This window comes from Arvicola amphibius, chromosome 3 (genome assembly GCF_903992535.2).
Source record: "Arvicola amphibius chromosome 3, mArvAmp1.2, whole genome shotgun sequence".
Lineage (NCBI taxonomy): Eukaryota > Metazoa > Chordata > Mammalia > Rodentia > Cricetidae > Arvicola > Arvicola amphibius.
In genome coordinates, this window is record NC_052049.1 from 109,774,854 (window position 1) to 109,798,370 (window position 23,517).

At 43.5% G+C, this 23,517-nt stretch overlaps 1 pseudogene; it reads right to left on the reverse strand.

The window, feature by feature from the left end:
• Positions 1 to 6,261: 6,261 nt before the first annotated feature.
• Positions 6,262 to 6,409, reverse strand: LOC119810971 (annotated as a pseudogene).
• Between the last annotated feature and the right edge of the window lie 17,108 nt (positions 6,410 to 23,517).

Below are 23,517 nucleotides of genomic sequence, written 5' to 3' on the forward strand. Positions count from 1 at the left end.
ACCCCCATCCAGTGGTAGGTTTGACCCTTCCATATCAATCACAGTCAGGAAAATGCCCCACAGACTTGCCTACAGGAAATCTGAATGGAGGAATCCTCCCAGCTGAGGTTCTTCTTCCCAGATGACTCCAGCTTGGGTCAAGTTGACAGAAAACAACAGTAACAAAATAGGCTAGGGATGAGATCATAATTTCCTTTCCCACTTTTAGGTTGGAATTCACTATTTAGCATGTAAGAAGAGTCCATGTGGAAAAACAAATGAAGAGGAAGAAACAAGTCCTAGCTGTGGCAATGAAGCAACAAAGTGTTGAATGAAGTGGTAATCAGAGAGAAGACAGATCGTATACTGCTCAGGGTGGCCACAAAAATTTTCCCATGGACAGTCCTCCAGGAACATGTGGTTTTACACACAGGGGTGGAGCCTATATCTTCTCCCATGAACCTGGGCAAGGCTTTGTGACTGTTTTGAATTGTAGAGTATGACCAACGTGCACTACATGCCTTTTAGGGACAGGTCAGAGACAAGAATATAAGTTATGCCTGGTTCTCTTTGTCTCAAGAGGTGGCCATTGGAAGCTAGATGTTACACGCTGGGGAAAACTAGCAAGCCACATAGAAAGGACCCTGAGGAAAGAAATGGATCTCAGCTGAGCTCCCTGTCAATATGGATTGTGATGTGACCAGCTATCTGAGGAAGCCATCCTGCAACAGGTCTTTCAGCACTTAGTTGATGTGTCCTGTGTGACACAGAACAGAACTGAGGTAAGGTTTCCTGCTTAAGTCCTGCCCAAATTACAAATGTCGTATTATTAAGTTTGCTATTGATTTTTGTAGACAGGTACCAAAACTGACAACCTGCACAAAAAAAAAAAAAAAAAAAAAAAAAAAAAAAAAAAAAAAAAACAACCAACAAGAAAAGGGTTTGCCAGTCCGTCAGCCAATGGCAAGTGACAACACATTGGCAGGTGACAGCAAAGGTCAATCTTGCTTGTTCAGTCATGCCCCTATTACTCTGAGACGTAAAAAGTTTTGGCTTGGCTGTATCATGCATCCATTGATAGTCAACGTAGTTCCAACTGTCTTATTTCTAGAATGTACAATCTTAGGGTGGTAAGGCATAGAGAGATGATCAGATAGGAAACACACACAGTCTACTTATTGTGTCTTAGGCAAGATGTTAGACCTTTTATATCCTTTTTCTCACCAAATACCAATCAAGAAAAAAACTCCTCTAGAGTCTTACATCCACCAAGAAGACTAATCTACAGTCAATATGTGCCAGGTACAAGATTCAAATTCAAACCTGAATCCATTGCTTACTCTCTTTTCTTTACATCACCATCCATGTCTGCCCCCAGATTATTTCCGTTTGGTTTTGACACATGTGTACTGTTGGCACCAGGGAGTACTGGCCAGGGAAGCATTCAACTGTAGCACTCCATCCCCAGGCCCACTGTTGACTTGTTTGCTGTGGATTCATTTTCCTTCAGGAGCAAGTTCTTTGCCTCCCTTGGCTACTATTCTTAAAGGAAGAGTTTGTATTCCTGAAGCATACACTCCACAGTCCCATGGCATTGGAAGCAGATGGCCTCCAGTCTGCTGTGATACACGGGAATCGAAATTTTTTTAAAAAAAATAAATTTCTGTCATGGTTTTGGAATGCTGTGCTTCTCTGATGAGAATGGAGTGTGCAGAGTAAGCCTTTAGAAGAGAGATTTTTCTTCTTCCTTACACAGGCCACTGCTTTTGTTTAAAGGACTCTTGAGGTCAGGGTGAAGACATGGCTTACAAATTGAAGTGCACAGAGTTAACCATGTGGAACTTCTAGCCATGCACCCCTTGAGGCTCCTGCAGAAGCCAGGGCCTCACACAAGCTTCTGGATACTTGAACAGGAAGAGTCCCCATGCTCATGTCTTAAGAAGCTATGCAGCCAGCAAGGGGTGATTCTCTCCGAGTGTGGGCTGTTCAGCGACTGCTGCAAGTAAGTGCCCAGCTTCCGCCATTTTGTCTTGGCATAGCCTCTGCACACAGTGACCTCGCTGAAGCCATTAACGATTCATCTTTACTCACAAGTTCCTAGGGGATGGCCGTGCTATGCCAGCCTTACTGATTTCAAGTTACTTCTGAAACATAAGCCATCAGAACTTGTAAAAATCCAAACATCCTCTTGATCATCCAATGGTATCATCCTCCCTCCCCTGCAACAGTCATTTGTTTCTTTTTTAGCAGGCCGTTTTCCAAACCTTTGACATGGTGCCACACCTCATCACTGCCTCCGCCACAGAACATGCCAGTTTGTCAGTCTTAATCTGTCTCAAATCCTGCATCTGCCAGCATACACCTCTGGATTTCTTATATGTTGATACAAAGATTTCACACATTGATTTTTTTTTTTTGTGGGGATCTGATTTCATGCAAGCTAAGCAAACAGTGGCAGGTTGGTTGTTGGGGTGATGAATGCTCCATCAGATTAATAGAAATCAATGGTATTGGCAGGTTCTGAAGGAGACGTGAGGCCTGGGATCTGGACAGCACGTGCTGCCAGAACAAGACAGATGGTCAGAAGCCAACACTCTTACCTCTTTAACTTGATGGGCTCCTTAGCAGATTTCTCTCCTTTGGGTCTCATCTGAGTTTCTGGATTTTAAGAGGCACCCATAGATTGCCCACTAGTCAGAAAGCTACTGACAGAGGCGGCCCATGACCTGGCGTACAGAATATTCTACTACCCAAGGTTTATTCAGTAGCCCAGACAACTAGGGCTTCTGCAAATGGGTGCTGGGGATATTACTTCTCCAGTGAACCATTGGATTACGGAAAATTAATGCCTCTTTGTTAAGAACCATCCTTTCTCCAAACCAACATTCAGGAAAAGCTCAAACCGTGTGTTAGGCACATGATCTACACAGTAATCACGAAAGGTGGATTACATCATCATTACCACTGTATTTACTCTCGTTACTTTGTAGGTGGGAACTAAGGACTGAGAATTTTGTTCAAAAGAAAAAGGTTACAGAATGGAAAAGATGAAACTTGTCTGTGCGTCTATAGAGTTGGGAAGACCTGTGGCCACTCACAGTGGTTACACGTCTGTTTATTGTCGGTTATGAAGGCAGACAGATAAGCCTGTGACCAATGTTTGGGGGCACTAAATTACTTCCTGCTCATGACTTCTCCCCTCTTCTTGCAGACCTCAGGGATTCTCAGATTTCTTTCTCCTCCTTTTATCGTTTTGGGACATGTTTCCATCCTCAAGGTTCTCTCTTCTCCCCTACTCTTGTCCCAAATGAGTATCATCAAAGGAAAAGGAGTGTGGAAAGGAAGCTTAGACCCATCAGTGTTCATATAGTCAAGATTCAACTGATAGAGACACCGACTTTCTCTTTTAAGTGTCTCGTTTTCAGTGATTTCCTTTCTAAGTGGTGTCTTAGGTTTTCTCTTGTTTGGAGTTGGCTCCTTCCACTGTAGCTTGGGAGAGCTGCTTAAATTATGAAGATGACTCTAAATCAGTTTTATACTCTTTGCCCAAGTTTGAGTTATTTCTACATTTCTTCATCTCTTCATTAGTGGCTCACATACTTGCTTCAAATCACCCTCTGCGAGTGCTTCTTCACTCTGAGAGCCATCTCCTTGGCTCTGATGCTGACTGTGTCCTGGTAATTTGCCAGCAGAATATTCTCCAGCCAGATTCCACTGCTGTCCCTGACTATCTGACATCTTTTCCCACACACCCTGCTTGTGAGCATCACCACGCTGCTTCTGTTACTCTATTCACCTCTTTGAAAAGCAGCACTGTTCTTGCTTTTCCTAGCTTCATACTTCTTCTCTATCTTACTTTTCTATCCTTTCCTCAAGTGTCAAACCCACTGTTCAGCCTTGTCTTTTACTTTTCAGACTTGACATAAGTTGTCCTGGAAGGTGAATACAGCTCATGACTCCAATGTCCCTGTAACGATGACCCACAAGTTTTCACACCGTAACTGAAAAGTAGCATCCAGTGGGAAATGTCCAAGCAGAGTCCACTGTTAATCTTTAATGTATTGTGCCTTAGCTTCATATTCCTGACCTTCCCATCATTCCAGAATTCTATTTGAGTATATAAAATTAATTCCTGTAACTGTTCATTTATAAGTCCATTCATTGATTCTTCAACTTGTCCAATAAGCATTTACCAAGTGTGTATTCTGAGTCGAGTTCTGGGCAAGGCAGTGGCAGTAATGACATATCTTGAGTCTGACACCGAAGTCTTCCATCCATTAATATCATCCTCACACAAACTGTTCTCCCATGGTTCCCAGCATTTCTAAGACCTGTAGCATTTCTAAGACATACACACAAATGAGTTCTTTCTCACCTCTGTACCTTTGGTCATTTTTTTTATTTCTGCCTACAGTAACTTCTTCCCATTTTTCTGTCATCAAAAAGTCAATATTTCCCCACAGATCACATGTATTTTTGAGAGTGTTAAAATAATTTCACTTCCATTTTCTGCATCCCTATATGATGTTTTGATTCAATGGCCCCTTCTTTTTAATGTGATCATAGGAATTAGGAAGGCATAATATAGAGTATTTGGGTAATACATTTGTCTCACCTTTAGTGAGGTTGTTGTAGCAAGGAAAATCTTCCTGAACAAGGATAAGATTAAAGCACTCTTAAACTCCTTTATCCTTCCATTAATTGCTTAGCTCTTTGCAAAACTATATGGGTTTCTAGAGGGTATGAGGCCTGTGCTAGAATAGCTACACACACATCTGCCCCTCTGAAGCCTAACAGTACTTGCTGGCAGATCCAAGCCCAGCCACAGGAGAAACTAGTGTAGAATATGGAACACCAGACATAGTGAGCCATCTGCAGCATGTAAGGATTATTCTTCTGCCCTCGGGGCTTCATGGTGGACCTCTTCTAGAAACTGTAGCTCAAGTGGATGCCCAATAAATACCCTATGGGAAATACAATCTGTTATTTAAGGAGAAGGAACAGATCAACCCAAACCATAAAATACACCTTTTCTTCAACACCTCTATGATTCATCCAAGTGAGAAAGCCCATAGTGAGAACTTCCACTGTTCAGATTGTGGCATTGACACAAAACTTGACCCAATGCCAAGCCTGCCACTATCCCTGGTAGATGTCCTTCAGGTCGTGGGTGCATGCTAGAGTTGAGGGATAATGTGGGAGCCAGCTTTCATCAAGAAATTATCCTATGGCCTTTGAAGACTCTTTCACATGGTAAGTGACTAGACCTTATAAAACAGCCCATCTAGAATGGACCACAGAGTCACAAATTATAACTACTGTACCATGCGATCCAGTGGCAGGGGGATATTGTGATAACTGGAATTCCTTACTGCTCTTCTACCCAACAACAAGACAAGGCATTATTGGGAATCGATGCTGCCCTGCTTGTTACTCTCAGAACTAGAGTACTGGTCCCAGGCATAAATGTCTCTGACAGTAGTCTCAACGTGCAGCTGCAGCTTGGTAGAGCATGCCATGGCCAGATCCACATGCACTTCGGGAGACATGGGTTATATGCATAGGGTATCTGATCATGGGACTGAGTCAGCACTGATCACTTCACCCTATGCCAGTCAACACCAAAGACTCCTGGGGGTCAGACTTTCATGCACAGCTTCACTTGCGTGGGTTGTAAAGGAAGAAAAAATGAAGATAAAGCAAGCAATAATCTCCATCAGTGATGCTAAAGTCTGGGCTTCTCATCCTGATACAATGTTTAACTCTCATTATGAACTTGAGAAGTTGGTGGTTCTAGACCCTCATAAGCCTACCTGTAAAATAGGCTTACTTTTTATGGAATCAGATATTCAAGGGCCCAGAGACAGTAACGAGGAAGCAGATCATCTTAGTAAAGCTGCCACCTATGTATGTTTGATTTCTTTCTTTGTTTTTGTTTTACAGTATTTACTTTCTACTTTATCCTCAGGACCTGTCAAAGTACATGTCATATAGTAGGCAGGCATGCATGGAGTGTAAAAGAATGAATGGACCAGGGTTTTGGTAGTCATTCATTCTTTCAAGAGTGATCAATAAATTTCTAAAAGCTTGCAGAGTATCTGAATTTCTTTTCTGCATCTCTTTCTCTTTCTCGGTAGTCAGTTTACAAACATCTCAACTTAAATCCCAATCTGCATTTCATTTCAAAGGCATAGTTGGCTGTGAAGTATGAGTTCTGCGTGACTGACGTGGATACCAGTCACTCACATAGTTAAATGGACTCTCTTTTTATAATTACCAACCAGGGAGAGCATGAATGCCGCCTGCCACTACTACAAATTGTGTAGTTGAGTTTCCTGTGTTTGGGGAGATAATACCCAGAGTGTAATGGATGAGTCTCACCCTAGGAAACTATGTTTGTATTGTAGTCTCTCTCCTGCCAGATAAGCATACCACACTCTCAGCATCATTCCTAAATCAGGGTTTAAAGTATAGATCGGTGTAGAAGAAAAGAATAGTCAGAAGTTAGAGCTGGAGGTCTGGGTGGAGCTACTCATGCTCACACCTGATCTTTTCTCTGGAAACCTGGACCAGAAAGTCTGGCAATACTAGAGCAGAGGGAAAAGTGACAGAGATGGTCAGATGGAAGAGATGTGTGCATATTACCAGAGCCAGTCCTCAAGCTAGTTATGATCTGCCTTGCACCTTCATTGACAATAATAGCCGAGAAGGCTTGAACTCTACTGTTCAGGTCCAAGTGTCAGGGCACCTCTTCTTCCATGGAACCCAGGCCACAGAAGGTCCATTCTGATAGCCACCGTTCCTTCTCTTGACATTGGTTGCCTGTGACGGCTTGAAGAGGAGATACCCCCATGGGCTAACTGTTTAAAACTTAGTCTCTAGCTCGTGGACTTTATGTGCGATGTGGTAGAAACTCTAGAATGAGGGGTGGTGGAAAGCTGCAAGAGGTAGGTTCTGTAATCATGTTCCATGCAGTTGTGATTGACCTCAGGCATCTTAATGCCTTTCTACTTCTCGGTCACCATGAGGTGAAAAGCTTCCTCATGTGCTCCCGTCTCTGTGATATTGTGTCTTACCTCACAGCCAAGGTGACAGAGCCCAGGATGATAGAGCTGGCTTGCCGTGGACTAAAACCTCTAAGAATGTGAGACAGAACAAATCTTTCCTCTTTCAAACTGTTTCTCTTAAATATTGTCACAATGTCAAGAAACTAAGACCAAAAATTGATACTGGAAGAGTGAGGTTATTGCTATGACCGTGTCTCACTATGAGGTTCAGAAGACGTTAGGAGTAACTTGTGAGAGAAGCTTGGAACAGCGAGCTAGAGGGACACTAGAGTATTGGGACCAGGGTCTTACCCTCAATTCTCCGGGAAGTTCGGCATCTGAAGAGTAAAGGAAACACAGACAGTAGAGACCCAGCTCACAGTTTCAGATGCGAATAAGGACTATTGAGAATTAAAGTAGAAACCATTCCCTCAGACCTGGTGAAAAGCTGAGTTCAAGTATGACAAACTTGTTAATACAACGGAAGAGATATCAAGGCAGGCTATCATTCAATATGATTATAGCTGCTGCTTTTAGCCAAGCTTATAATGAGAACTGGGAGCAAAGAGAAGAGGGGAGAGATTTTAAAAACAATTTGGCCAGAAAATAAACTCATTAGTGCATTTCTCAATTCTCATCAGAGAAGCTTCTCTTTGCAGTAGGTGGTAATTAACACAAAGCACACAACTGACCAAGGTGCAGAGAATAAGAAACTGAGGGAGGCTCAGTCCTTAAAGAAATATCTGTATCATATCTGCTTCTCCAAAATCTCAACAATCACCATTGAAGAGGAGGCAGAAAGAGATTTTGAGAGGCAGAGGCAGTGGATGGTCAATAGGAAATGATATTTTGCGGGCACAAAAGGGAAGGAGCACATATGAACTGGCAGTGGCTGCGACAGTTTACATGGTACCTGCTCAGGGTTAAGGCAGAAAAAAAATACCAGTATGAAGTGAGAAGGAAGGCACAAAAGCCCACACAGAGCTTAGGATCTATTGACATATGGCTCCTGGGGAGAGCCAGTTCTCTTTGGTACGGTCCCTGGTAGAGCTTAGGATCTATTGACATATGGCTCCTGGGGAGAGCCAGTTCTCTTTGGTATGGTCCCTGGTAGAGCTTAGGATCTATTGACACATGGCTCCTGGGGCAGGGAGAGCCAGTTCTCTTTGGTACGGTCCCTGGTAGAGCTTAGGATCTATTGACACATGGCTCCTGGGGCAGGGAGAGCCAGTTCTCTTTGGTATGATCCCTGGTAGGAAGACCATGCATCCAAGAGTAAGGCGGCATCATAAATTGGACCTGATATGGTTTTTGTTATTGATATTTTAAAGTGGACCCAAAATTAGATCGACAGGAAAGGCAGGGTAGACCTGGAAGAAGTAGGAGGGGGTGAATATGATCAAAACACACAAAATTCTCAAAGAACTATTAAAAAAGAAAAAATGTGAAAATGGAGAGCTGGGTAGTTCAAAAGGTTAAGACTATTTAAAAGAATCCAAATACTTTACATTACGACAATAGGCAACATAGTAAAAGGTCTCTGGGATCTGTCAGACCACGCCGAATGATTCAAACTCATTTAAAAGCCTTTTTTATAGGCTCGATGTCCTTTAATTATGGCTAGAAACTGAATATGAGTGAGTACATCCCATGTTCATCTTTATGGGTCTGGGTTACCTCACTCAGAATAGTGTTTTCTATTTCCATCCATTTGCCTGCAAAATTCAAGATGTCATTGTTTTTTACCGCTGAGTGGTATTCTAGCATGTATATATTCCACAGTTTCTTCATCCATTCTTCCACTGAAGGGCATCTAGGTTGTTTCCAGGATCTGGCTATTACAAATAATGCTGCTATGAACATAGATGAGCATATGCTTTTGTTGTATGATTGGGCATCTCTTGGGTAGATTCCCAATAGTGGAATTGCTGGGTCCTGGGGTAGGTTGATCCCGAATTTCCTGAGAAACCGCCACACTGCTTTCCAAAGTGGTTGCACAAGTTTGCATTCCCACCAGCAATGGATGAGTGTACCCCTTACCCCACAACCTCTCCAGCAAAGGCTATAAATTTGGGATCCTTGAGAAGATAATAAGAAGGTGAACTCCCAAAAAAAGATATAGTAATCCTCCTGGATATTGGAAGTAGACACGATCGCCAGGCAAAATTGGGAACTTGAGGGTTGGGCAAGACTGGGCCAAGGGAAGATGGGGAGAGAAAAGTGTGAAGGGGAGAACGGGGGGAGCTCGGAGGAATGGGGTGCTTGGGATATAGGAAGGGTGGATATGGGAGCAGGGAAGCATACATCTTAATTTAAGGAGCTACCTGAGGGTTGTCAAGAGACTTGACCCTAGAGGGGTTCCCAGGTTTCCAGGGAGATGCCCCCAGTTAGTTCCTTGGGCAGCTGAGGAGAGGGAGCCTGAAAAGGCCAGTTCCTATAGCCATACTGATGAATTTCTTGCATATCACCATAGAACCTCCACCTGACGATAGATGAAGAAAATGACAGAGCCCCACATTGGAGCACCGGACTGAGATCCCAAGGTCCTGATGAGGAGCAGAAGGAGAGAGAACATGAGAAAGAAAGTCAGGACCGTGAGGGAACCTCCAGCTGGCGACAGATGGGGAAGGTGACTGAGCCCCACATTGGAGCACTGGACTGAGCTCCCAAGGTCCTGATGAGGAGCAGAAGGAGCGAGAACTTGAGGGAGAAAGTCAGGAACGAGAGGGGTGCGTTCACTCATGGAGACGGTGGCACAGAACTAATGGGAGATCACCAACTCCAGTTGGAATGGGACTGATGGATCATGCGACCAAACCCTTCTCTCTGAATGTGGCCAACAGCGGGGGCTGACTGAGAAGCAAAGGACAATGGCTCTGGGCTCTGATTCTTCTGCATGGACGGGCTCTGTGGGAGCCTTCTCAGCTTGGTCGATCACCTTCCTGGACCTGGGGGGAGTTGGGAGGACATTGGTCTTAGCATAGAGTGGGGAACCCTGATGGCTCCTTGGCCTTGAGAAGGAGGGAGGGGAGGTATGGGTGGAGGGGAGGGGAGGGAAGAGGGAGAAGGAGGGGAGGGAAGGGGGGAAGAGGAGGGGAGGGAGGGGGGAGGAGGAGGGAAGGAGATGGAAATTTTTAAATATAAAAAAAAAATAAACCATGGGAAAAAAAAAAGCCTTTTTTAAAAAAGACGGCCTAGGGAGTTCTCCTTGCACACAAAGGTATAGGGAAGGTTTCTGTGATTAAAGTATGTAGACACTCAAATGACATTGGACACTATGGCCGTCATTTAAGGAACTTTGTTACTGTTCAGGCTAGTGACAGATCTTAACATTATTCACATAATACTGGAATTGGAGACATTCAGAGTACAGGAACAATGGTGTCGTGGAGGCATCCAATTAGACTTCAAGGAAAAGCCTGACATACTATGGCAGAAATTTCCTCAAATCTAGACAAAGAAAAGAGCCTTCAAACACAAGAGGCACTTAGAACCCCAAAATAGATGTGACCAGAGAAAATGCACAATGCAACAAAAAAACAATCAAGATGACAAAGTTGCGAAACAAATAGAAGCTATTAAAAACTTCAGGGTAAAATGCTCAATTCACAAAGACAAAAGAACATCAGCAGAAAACTTGAAATCCAGGAAAGCATGGGAGGATGTATTTCAAACCCCCAAAGTGAATAAATGCCAATAAAGATTTCTACCTCCAAAGTCAAATTTAACTTTTACAATTCACAGAGAGCGAAAAACATTTCAACACAAGTACAAACAAAAGAACTCATGACCACTGAGCCAGCATTGAAGAAGCTATATAAAGGAAACCTGAACACTAAGGTGGAGCAATGACAGCCACAACCATGAGAATACAGGGGGGAAAAAGAGTTTCCTATGAGCATTAGATGAACAAAGGAGTACTGGGAATGAATCAGTCATGTCCAGTTTGGCAATCCACCAAATTCTCATAAAGGACTAGGGTAGAAACAAAAGAATAATCAATCAGGCCACCAGAAAAACAACCATCAAAGTTAAAGAAATTAGTGAATCCCTCTTCATAATAACTCTAAATGTACATGGTTTTAATTATCCAATTAAAAGATGAAGACTAACTGTTTGGATTTTAAAAACGTCTAACTTTTTGTTGTCTACCAGAAACACATCTCACTGGCAAAGATCCATGCAGACTGAGAAATGACAGGAGGCAAGTAATTCACAAAGCAAATGGAAATCAAAAATACTTATACCTGACAAAGTAGACTTTCAACAAAAGCTAGCCTGGTAGCGATAAAGAAGGTGACTATATGTGTTGTTATATGGCAGTTTTCGCTGAGTTGAAATAGTCCCTCTAGGAGGTAAACAAAAATGTACGTGGCTGGGAAAAAAGAACCTTGAAAGGTTCTCAAAAGTCCCTTCCCAGCTTTATAGAATTAATAAACCACTAGTGGAGAACAATCTGATTGGCTGAGGTGTGGGAGGGGCCTGTCCCTCTTTCAGAGAGAGCTCCAGGGCTCCCACTTTCATGAGTCATCATCTATGTTGGGGTGAGATTTTTAGTGACACAGCTGATTTGAATGATCCCTCCTACTGTAAGCAACCTCTTATTTATGTTCCTACTAGTAACCCTAATATAATCTCTGGTTCAGCAAGGTGGACTTTGGTGCAATTGTTAGTTTGATCTGCTAAGGGTTTCTACGGTAAATGTGTGTGTGTTGCATCTCCCCACAAAACGTCTCTCTTGCAAGGGTTATAAAAGAGACCAAGACAAGAATTTGTTATAATAACTGTAAATACAATTGCACCAAAGCTTGACACCTCCAATTGTATAAATAAAAATTATATTAAATGAGTAAGAAGAACTAATACCAAAGTTCCACAAACGCATCCGGAAAACAAGTGACATCAAATATCGGTGGGAGTGCTGGTGACATGAACTCTTATATGCTGCCATTGAGGATGTAAATTAGTCGAGCCACTATGGTAACTAGGATGGAAGTCTTTCAAAAAGCTAAAAATAAAGCTCCCATATGGCCCAGCTTTGCTACTCCTGTCAGCAAGTCATGGGGTATTTGTACTTTCACATTTATCATTCATACTATTATCCATTCAACTAAGATATGGAACTAGTGCAGAGGACCATTGATAGAAAAATGGACAGAAAGAAATTATGTGATATATAAATATTAAATATATATGTGTATATATATAATAAAAATGATAGGAACTAGAGATCTTTCTGCCAAACAAAATAAGTTAGATTTAGAAAGATAAATATTGTGTATTTTCTCTCATATGCAGGCACAGTCAATCCAGGAGGAGTGGGGCCATGTGCCTCTAATCAGCAAGGCCACAGGAGTGGGTGTCCCCAAGCCTATTAGGGTTCACATCACATCACCACACACACACACTTGCGTGCCAGACATGGAACTACAGGACTTGTGTATGGATGACTTTTGCTCTGGTTAGCTCTTTTCTTACTGTTTCTCTATTATTCCCTTTAGACTGGGAATTTGTAGTCTGGGCCACTGCATCCTGAAAGCATGTGATTTATTCTTGATTTGACAGGGTCTCACAGCTGAAAGTTGGCCTTGAGTCGTAGAGGAGACCGTGGACTTGAACTTTGGAATTGCTTTGGAACAAAGTTTGTGGGTATTCTGGGAGACAGACTGGATGCATATTGTACCAAGAAATGGTCATGTGCCTTTTAGAGATTTAAGGTTGGGAAGGTCATGGAGGGAACACACAATGTCCCCACAGGTGGATGGCTGAAGCCTTGGTCCCTAGCTTGTTGCCCTATCTTGTGAGACGATGGACTCTCTCAGAGAGAGAAGCTACCTAGAGGAAGCAGGTCACTAAAGATGTATCTTTTGATAGGCTGTATCTGGTCCCTTTTTGTCTTTCTCATTTTGGGCTGACAAGGGGTAAGATGCCCTTCCGCACATTTCTATTACCAGGAGGTTTTCCTTGCCCCAGGCTCCAAGGAACAGTAACAGCCAATCATGGAATCAGACCCCTGAAACACTGGACCAAAAGAAGTTCTCCCTTTAATTGTGTCTCTTGGGTACTCACCACAGTAGCAGGAGATGTACAAACACACTGTCCGGGTTCTAAGTGAGGCTGTCAGAGCTGCTACGGAGCTCTAGGTAGAGCATCTGCCTTTCTGTTAAACTGCCTCAGTTACCAGCTGGCGGTGGCAGACCGTGCCTGCTGCTGGACTCCATTGTGGATACACAGCAGCACAGCTTTCAACTAAGCAAAGCAGACTTGAGACGAGTGACTAGCATATCTCCCCATACGGGATAGCAAAATGAAATCACTTTCCTGCAAATTTACAGAGAGATTTCATCTGGATGTTCATCTACAGAGTAAGCTGGTAAAATTCTCCACCCATCTGCCAAGCACAGACAGAGCAATGAAGACATCCTGTCTCTCTGTCTCTTCCGTGTGTGCGTGTGTGCGTGCATGCCATGGCACACATGTGGAGGTCAGATGGCAACAGTGGCCATTAGTCCTATCTTCCACTCTTTGAAGCAGGGTCACATTTTGGCTGTTGTTTGCTGTTGAACAAGCTGGGCTAACCAACCAAGAGCTTGGTTTTCTCCTGTCTCTGCCCCTCATCTCACCTTAGCGTTGCTGTGATTACGAACATAGCCTACTACACCCGGCCTACCACACTCTGTGTGGATTTGGGAATTCGAATTCAAGCCCTCACACTATCAAGGGAAACCGTTTATCCACTGAGCCACCTTCTCCCCCTTTTCGGGAGACAACATTAAATAACAGTGTAGAGAAAACTTGCTGAGTATCTTTTCTGTGTGTTCAGTTTACTGTGTTCTAGGGCTGCAGTTACAGTAGTCAGTGCCCCTCTTCTATAAAGTGCTCTGTGGAAGAGAAAAGCACAATGACCTAGCTTCAGGTGAACACCAACCAAAACCCCAGTATGCAGCCTGACACCTTCTTGTTCTTCAGGATCGTATCTTATTGACCATCCCATAAGCACCTTGAAATCAGGAGTCAAGTGTTTGACCCCTCTTGTAGGAATTTGCAGTGTGATGCTGGTCCTGATGAGGGATGATGTAGAGGCCTCACCTATATTCCTCCGCCACCAAAATTAGCCTATTATTTATGTTTGCTTTGGGCAATTACCAATGAACCAAGATAAATAAAAATAATTGGCTTTCAACTGGCTAAATGGATTTGTTAATTATTCACCAGAAAATTAATCACCCCCAGTTACTTAAGGGGAGGTCATGGAAGTATCTCCTATACACATCATTTAAAAATATTGCTGTAAACAAGAGACAAAGTCAAATAAAAGCCAGGAACATAGCGTGGAATAAAGGATGAGTTGATATATAAACAAACCAAATGATCCGACACTAAGCCAAGAAAATAGGCTCGGTGGTTCTGCCTGCAAGGAGCTTTGAATCAAGGAGAAGGGTCCAGATGCTCGTGGGAATCAGGGAATAACAGAGTCACTACAGGTTCAGATCGAAGGATGTGGAGAGAAACCAGTCTTTGGGGGGTAGAAGAAGACGATTTTAAAAGATAGAGTATACAATTTTTAAATCAGTGTATACTGACTTGCCTAGTGGCATAAACACATTTGTTATATTAGAATTATGTATGATCAAAAGTTTCTCAGTGACAAATTATTCAGCCTATCGCAGATGAATGCAGTCTTGGTGTGCATTTCATCAGAGTCAACGTTGTGCCAACGGGAGGATTCTGAGTGGTATAAGATCACTTTATAGAACAGTCTTATTGGTAATGTGTGTGAACTAATGCAGAAATTCTTTGCACACAAAGAGATCACATATAGAAGATTTGATGCATCTGTGTAACTTTTGGTTGCAAAAAATAGCTGGGTAATTCAGAGCTGATCTTCACAGAACCTGGAGGAATATACGCATACAATAAGTTCAGCGATGGTGTTGCTGTCCACTGCCTTCATTTGAAAAGTCCCAGGTAGGGAAGAATATCATAGAGAGAGCTTGACACTGGAATAGAAGTATCCCGTGGTCTCTTCTGACCTTAAAAACTGTGAGAGAGGGTGAAAAACTGTTAGCTAACGAAATACTTTATATTTTTGATTTGGGGGTTTTATGCATGTGTATATGTATGAGTATGGATCTTCAAAATTGCCTGTATTTAAAAATACTTATATCTTGGAAACAGTCCCTTAAAATATATCTAGAGCTTTCATCTAAAAAACATTTGCTTGCTTGCTTCCCTGAGATGCAAATCCGACTGCATTTCATAATAGAAGTCCGACCTTTAGAAATGGGTTAAACTCATTGAATCTGGTTATCTTTATCTCTGAAGCAAAGACACAGCATACAGACAAAGGAGCGTCATGAAGATGAAACGGCTCATTGCTGTCATGCTGCCTGGCATGCATTAGGTCCTAATACACAGAAACTATTATCACAATTATTAGTAATATTGCCTTGGTCTTCCCCATCCATGTTTCAGTACTCCCCTTTGCCTCTATTTTTCTTCCCAGTATTTCTTACCTCTCACACCCCCAATCTTATCCTTCAAGGTACCAGGAGTACTGTCAGAATTCATCTTTCTCATTCCTTCTTGGATGCTCTCAGTGGTGACTGAGAAAGAGACTGGCCGGAGTGTGCAGGGTAAGAAATATAAACAGAAAGGTAAGAGGGAAAAACTAAAAGAAGACTGGAAGTGAGAAACAGAACAGGCCAGCTCTTCGCCTCCTCCAGTACTTCACCCTAAAGCCCCACAAAGAGGAATAAACTCATGAAGGAATATCCATAAGGGAAAGATAAGGCCCAAAGATCAGATGTGGGAGACCTCGGATTGAAGCAGGATCTCAGATGGAAAAAGCCAGAAGGAATTGAGAAACAAGAAACTGCCAGGCTCAGAGAAAGGGCAATGAAAAAGATAGATGATCTTTAAAAAAAAATAGATAACAAATGAGTCTCTGATAAGTTTAATTTTCTAGGCCTGGGTGAGCTTTGCCTAAGCTCCAACTAAATGGAAATATAAATAGCTGAGAAAGACGCTAGTGGATAGGAGCAGACATAATGGACTCTATTGACTCTCAGAGAGATAGGAGGGACCTTCTTAAAAGCATAATATTTTACATGGTCATTTATCAGGCTTCCTCTGGGTGAGTAGAACCCTTGGGGGGGAGGTAAGTGGATTGCCTAATCTTAGTGTCTTGTTTAAAGTGCACCCTGCATTGGGCTAGAAATCAGTTAGCTTTACTAGGCAGATGGGAAGGGAAAGAACTCCTATCTGCCAGCAGCGTTCATTAGCTAACTACCGAACAGACATCCAACACCCACTTTTCTCCACCCACTATGTGCCTCCTAACCTGTCACCTCTTCTTCGGGTCCCTCATTTGAAGGACCAAGCCATGTTTATCTTCATCCTCTCATACTCTCATATAGTATAACTAATTCATGGCCCTGGAGGTCTTTACCCAATGGACACTCACCCGTTAAAATCGTTCTCTCTTTCCCCATTGCAGATCTATCCACACACACCCTTGGGTTCCTGAACTTGAAGCTTCTGCCTGCACTTAAAGGAAGGAGTGTTCTAGTTTGCTTTCTGTCATTGTGATCTCAGAAACAACTTAGGGTTTGAGTTTACCTTAGTGTAGAGTCCTCCCAGCATCAAGAGAAGTCAGGCAGGAACCCAAGGCAAGGGCAGACTCAGGAACTCTGGGAGAAACCCAATTACTGACTTGCTCTCTGGCTTGCTCAGCTTTGTTACACGGTGCAGGTCTGTCTGACAGGAATGGTAGTGCCCAGTGTCCCGGGCCCTCTCAAATCAATCAGCAACCAAAAAAAAAAAAAAAAATGCCCCACAGATGTGCCCAGGGGTCAGTCTGATGGAGGTAATTTGTTTGGTCAAGTTTCTTCTTCCCAAGTGACTTTAGTTTGTGCCACACTGACAATAAAAATAACTATTATAGGGGGTTCCCTAGGTGCTCCAGCTCTTCCCACCCAACATAGTCTTTGACCAGTTCTTCGGTGTAGTTGAAGTCAATTAAAAGCCTCAGATATGTTTTTTTTAATAGTTATTGTCTGTTTCTTCTTTTGAGAATTGTCTGTTCAATTCATTAGCTCATTATTGATTGATGGTGTGTGTGTTTGTGTATGTGTTTAATTTTTGAACTTCTCAGGGAAATAAAAATTAAAACTAGTTTAAGATTCTATCTCAACCTAACTGGAATGGTAAAGATCCAGAAACCAAATGACAACAAAGCCTAGCAAGGATGTGGGCAAAGAGGAATCCTGATTCATTACCAATGGGAGTGTAAATTAGTATAGCCATTCTGAACATTTGTGTGGCATTTTCTCAAAAGACAAAAAATAGATCTACCACCTGACCCAGCTGTGCCACTTCTGGGCATATACCCTAAAGATTCTGGATCTTACCACAGAGGCGCTTGTACATCCATCGAATGCTTTACTGCTCCTAATAGCAAGGAAATTGAACCAGCCTGGATGTCCATCAGCAAAAGTGGCATAGTGGCATATACACCCAAGACTCACACAGAAACCCAGGGCACTCTAGAGGAAAGAAGGGAAACTGACATCATACAGACAGCATGGACAGCCGCCCCCCCCCCCCGCGCCCCCGCAGCTCCAGTTTGGATAGCTGTGGGGCTATACAAGCAAGGAGGGAGATGGAGGTAACCAGGTCTGTGAACCCACACTCCTAACAGCTAACCGGCCTGTGGTATTGGTGGATGAAAGAACGCTGGCCTGCTTCCCATCCGCCCTTGCCTCCCCCCAGCTCTCTTTGTCAGTTTCCAGGAACTTGTTCTGATCTGATGCATGAGGCTGCACTTAAACTGTGTAGCCAAAGTCATTAACTCCTGTGACCAGAAGTGCAGTGTCAGCACATGCATCCGCCGGGCTGTCTCAGCTCACCGGGAGCCAGCCACGTCTCTGCATCTCTTGACATTTTTAAAGACTGTGTAGCCAGCAACTTCCGGGGCTGATGGAGGTCAGTGTTCAAAGAAGCCAAGGCTCCCAGAGCAGGCGGCTTGGAGAGTCGTGAGGCTTTTTTCATTGCACCTTTGCTTTTCTAAGTCCTTCTGACCTTCCCAGGAGCCTCTTCCACCCAGGAGGATCCTGATGTGCAATTCAGAGACCCGAACGCGAATCCCGTCTATGGAAATGACTTCAGATTGATCTTTGTCTAACCAAACCAGTGCAAGTTACCAGCCCTGAGTGATTTCTCCTTTAGACAGTGTGAAGGTTTTAGGTGGTGAGATACACAGAGAACGCTAGATATGTTTTAATGTATGTTTGTACGTTCGAATTTACATTCTGAGAGAGGCTCGCTGCTTCGGGCCCCCATCCCTCTTTCACGGTCTTTGTCTATACATCATTAGGATAAAGGCAAAAAGATCCCTCCCCCGTGTGTGTGTGTGTGTGTGTGTGTGTGTGTGTGTAAGAAATAGGTAGGGCAAATATTCCCTAAAATACCTTAATTATTTTTCTTTAGTTTGTTTAACTATAGGCATCCCACATGGCAACACTGCCTCTACCCACACCCTAAATAATGCTAACTAGAAAAAATGTGTGATGTTAGGTCAAAGGGAGGAAGCATACATGTGGAATGGAGAAAATCCAGCTGAGGGGAACTGTGGGGGAGCGTGGAAGAGAGCCGCTCTAAACTGCGCATGCCAGGCTATGGAGAGGAACTCTCCCACGTGACCCTCTGGTTACTCTGAAATGCCAAGGCCCAGCACAGTCATCCAGAGCCACACAAGGGTTGCATTCACTGCTCCGGAGCCATCCGCTGACCCACATGCTTTGGCGCTAAGACACAATGTGGGTGCCAATCCCCAAAATGCAGTCAACTTGAACCAGAATCTGCTGAAGATTAAATAAAAATTGGCCAGGTAAAACCCAGATAGGATAAACTTCCCAACAATAGGAGGGTTTGAAAAACTACATTAAAAAAAAAAGAATGTGAAAAGGAAAAGAGGGAGGAAGAAGAGGCCCTGTCTAAAACAAAGCTACCATTGAAATTTACCAAGTAGCTCCTTTAATTAAGGACAGTCTCCTTCAGTCACATTAATTTCTCCTACCCTTTTTGGGCCAGTCCAGAGAGAAGAATAGTTTTGTTTCTGGCTGAAGAGATGCCTAGTTGAAGGCAGGTTTTGGTTAATAAAACTGTCCTGGACCAACAGAAAGAAAACCTGTCTGCTTCAAGAGACAAAGAAAAGCTAGTTTTCCTGGGTCTTTAAGAAAGAGACCTTCTTTTTATACTTGTAGCATCCTTATGCAGCACATTTGGGACAAATAAGAAGAGGGATTCAATGACATTTGACTGACTCTTCTCTTCCGGAAGACCTCTCTTACCTGATCACAGGCAACTCACTCTAGAACTCTGGCCAATGTCCAGCAGAGTCTGTGCACTGTTGCCAACCAGTCTACAAGCTGCATTCATTAACCTCCCTTGCTCGTATCCTGGTAATGGTTTCTTATTACATATCTTCAGCCACTTGAAAAATCTCACTATTGATTCTGCTATGACTTGAGGCAATTGCTTTTTTCCCTTGTCCCCACCCACAACAACTGAACTCTCACCAGACACACCTCTTTGTATCTCTCCAGGATACAGATCGCACTCCGCCTCTGCCTCCGCCTCTGCCTCTGCCTCTGCCTTTACTTCTCTTGTCCAAATCCCTCCTCATTTCTCAACTTCTGGCAGGAAGCTGAGCATCTGGATGGCACATACTAAGTATATGCTGACCAAAGAAAGAACCAAAAAAGGATGGACCAAAGTTGGAAAACTCACGGCTTCTACTAGTCTCCCCTGTATTTGTTTCCCCAACACTTCGTTTCCAGCCTATATGATGAGCCAGTAGCTCACCTTCTCCCATAACCTCTCCTGCTCTCCTGGACAGTGAGGACCAGTGTGATTGCCACTCAATTTCTTACCATGCCTAGAACCAACTTGACTAACAATCACCCAGTGCTGTGTATGATGAAGGAAATTGCTAATTAAAAGATCTGGATGCTGTAGGGAGTTCTTGGTACCCGCTGCATTGACCGAATGCAACAACTTGCCCTTTTCTTCTCGAATGCTATGGTACGGTTCCCGCTGGCTGTCCCTTCGCTGCCTCTGCAGTTTGGTGCTGTGTTCAGGGTACAGGGTGAAACCTGATTGATTGACTTGGTCCATACTCCAGACCCAGCATTCCAGTCTGAGCCCTGAGACAAACCACTCACCTTCTCTGTGTGCTCAGATTCCTCACCACAGCCTCGGTGTGGGCGGTAAAGAAATTAAACTGCTGCTTTGCCAGATACACACAAGGCCAAATTAATATGCCCCATTACTATGCTCTGGCCACATTGATCTTCTGAACCTCTATTTTCTTCCTTGCACTTCCTCTTACTTAAGCTCTCATGTTAAACGACTTTTTTGTCAAGGACTTCCCTGGCCTGTATGCAGTCTAGGCTCCCATAGTTCCCTGTATCAATGTGACCAGTGTTTCTGGATCATTTCTTATCCAATGATCATTTTCCTGGTTAGACCGTATATCAAATGGCGAGAAGGAACTACATCCACCTTATTTATCTTCGAGCACTAGCCTGGTTCACATTCTAATATTACGATAAACACCATGACCAAAAGAAACTCGGGGAGGAAAGGGTTTCTTTCACTCACATGTCCCAGTCCCAGTTCATCACTGGGGGAAACCAAGGCAGGACTGGACAGCTGGAAGCAGGACCTGAAGCAGAGGCCATGGAGGAAAGCTGTCTACCAGCTTACGCCCCATGGCTTGCCTCGGTTGCTCAATGATACCACCCAGGATCACCTGCCCATGGTAAGTGATCAATCACTAATCAGGAAAATGCCCCCACAGATTTGCCTACAGGGCAGTCTGAATAAAAACATTTTCTCAACTGAGGTTCCCTTTCCCAAAGGACTCTAGGTTCTGTCAAGCTTTCAAAAAACAAACAAACAACTAACCAGCACAGATACCCAATACCTCTCATGGAGATTACAAACAAACATTTATTGGGTAACTAAATCCATGAAGTGTAAAGAGGGGGTTGAAGAAGATTCGTGGGGATGACGACCCTAGACTTTAAGGTAAGTTCCATCTTACAATAAAATTGTAAAGTGCAAGTTAAGATTAGTTTGGTACCTGGAGAGGAACGTGCAAAGTCCAGGCTAGGTGAGTGGAGTACAGTGGTCTCCAGCATTAGCTTTGCAGAACAGGGACGGTGGGAGCTGGAGGGGAAGGGGATTGTTGGATGACAAGTATTTTGCCTCCTGCAATAAATCACCATGGCTTTCCTTTCCAAAGGGATGGGACGAGCCTCAGTAATCTTAATGGAACTCTTTTCAGCTCTACACCTGAAGAACAACGAATTTCACATTTTTACTTCTTTCTTGTTGTTAAGGGGAGGCAGGTGGGAAGTAGAGGCAAGTTCAGAAGCTGCGCGTGCCAAAAAAGACAGGAGGTGAAAATACACAGCCGCTGCTAGTGGTCCTGTCCCGGCATCTAGACTAGAAAACAGCCAAGCTCTAAACATCTCAAAAGCGAACTTGCTCAGCGCTACAATCAGCCACAGAACAGCTTCTAAAACAACTCGCACACATCCCTAAGCCTCCTAATTAACCAGAGCAAGTGGGAGCCTCTCGGTGTAGCAGACAGCTCTAACAAGCTTGCAGTAAAGGAGTTTAAGAAATGTGTTGATTGGAGCCAGTCAGGAGCAGGTACAATAGAGACAGCATGGTCTCCAGTGACAGAGGCAGTTCCGGAAGCGGGAAAAGTTGGGATGCAAACTTGGGGCCATCAGGAGTCAAATGCCTTTCACTAGAATCGGAGCCTCAAATTCACTCATCTAGTCTCTTTCTCGGACAGAATAAATGGTACTCAGGCCTGTATTTCGGTTTTGACTCCTGAGACTCTGGCAGGTGGACCAAGTGTGGAGGAGCAGAAAGCAGCCCGGAGAAGGGGAGTGTGGGAAGAAGGGCGCAGAGGTCACACTGCAGCCTTTAGAGACACATGGGGAGGAGAAGTGATCCATTCACTCCACACAGTGGGAAAGAAGGACCAAAGAGGCTCAAGTTCACGCGCCGTGACACCTCTGTGAAGAACCAGCAACCTTTCATCTTGAAAAGAGTTCATAATTCTTTTGATAGCTTTGAGAGGAGAATGGGTAAAAAGTTAATCTCCCTTTGGTGCTCTTATCAAGAGTAAACAAAGTTCAACTTTGCAAGCTCTGTTAGCCAACCCCCCGCCTTCCGGGGACCCAGAGAGAGGTCAGGTCTGTAACTGAGAGATTCAATAAACACAAAGAGAGACTGGATGGGGGAACACCTGCTCCCTGCCCCTCCCCAGTGGGAAACTGCCTGCTTGTTGGCATCCCCATCAGCCTCGGACTGGAGAAACCTTCTTGTGCAGGTGCTGGGTCCCTAGGCAAATCTGTCCTAGCCCCCAGGACTGCATTGTGTATCTCTCTGCTTCAAGGAAACTATGTTGGTCCGGAAGAGGATGAATGGGACTGGTCTGGTCAGTGGCTTTTCTACTCTATTCTTCCAACTTGGCTCTAGGTCACAGTGGGATCTTTGTGGACCTCAGCATCCCATTTTGTACAATGAGGTAATAATTCTGTCTCGTACACTGGTTCAACGTCAAGATGCTGGTACTTCTGTCATCATTTTACAATATCTGCATTAGTGGGGTGGAGGTCTAAGCTTCTAGAAAGACAGAGAACGTTAGGATAGTCCACATTATACAATGACAAGGTATTCTACTAACAAGATATTCTACTCAAAGTTTGTTTAAAAAATTCAAATGTTTTAGTCAAATAAATAACAGCAATGAAAAACATCATTTCAATAAAAATTTTTAAAATGCTTAATATTGTACACCGTGGTTGTTACCTATTTCAGCACATGTTTTAAAAATCTTAACAGTAATTGGGGAACATTTGCACAAATTATTGGAAGTAGGGGTGGGGATGATTTACTGGGAGTTGAGCTCAGGACTTAATACATGCTAGGATAGCACTCTGACTTTGAGCTACATCCTTGCCCAACGATTAGTTCTTAGAATGCTATCTTACTCCAAAGTTCATATCTGTGAATCTTTCTTTGATTAGACTGTTTCCTTGTAATTTATCAGCCTTCTGTTATATTTTATTCAATAATCTTTCCAAGACAGTACAATCCAGGGCTGCCTATTGCCCTAGATGGTGAAATGTCCCTTCGACTTTAACCAGGAGTCTTCACCAAGGGTGATCTCAGAATGTATGAAACATCCTGTAGGGACTTATTTAAAGACCTTTTGCGAACATCACATCAGAGCAAATAGTAGCCCACTCCATAAAGTCAGGAGGCCTAAGAGATCATCTCATTTGCTTAGGGATTCAAGATGACTGAGGCTCAGAGGGGTTTGAAAAGTTGTCTAAAAGTATAGAACTAATTGGTCTCAGCATTAAGGTTCAAGATTTAACTTTTCAGAGTCCACTAGGATTAA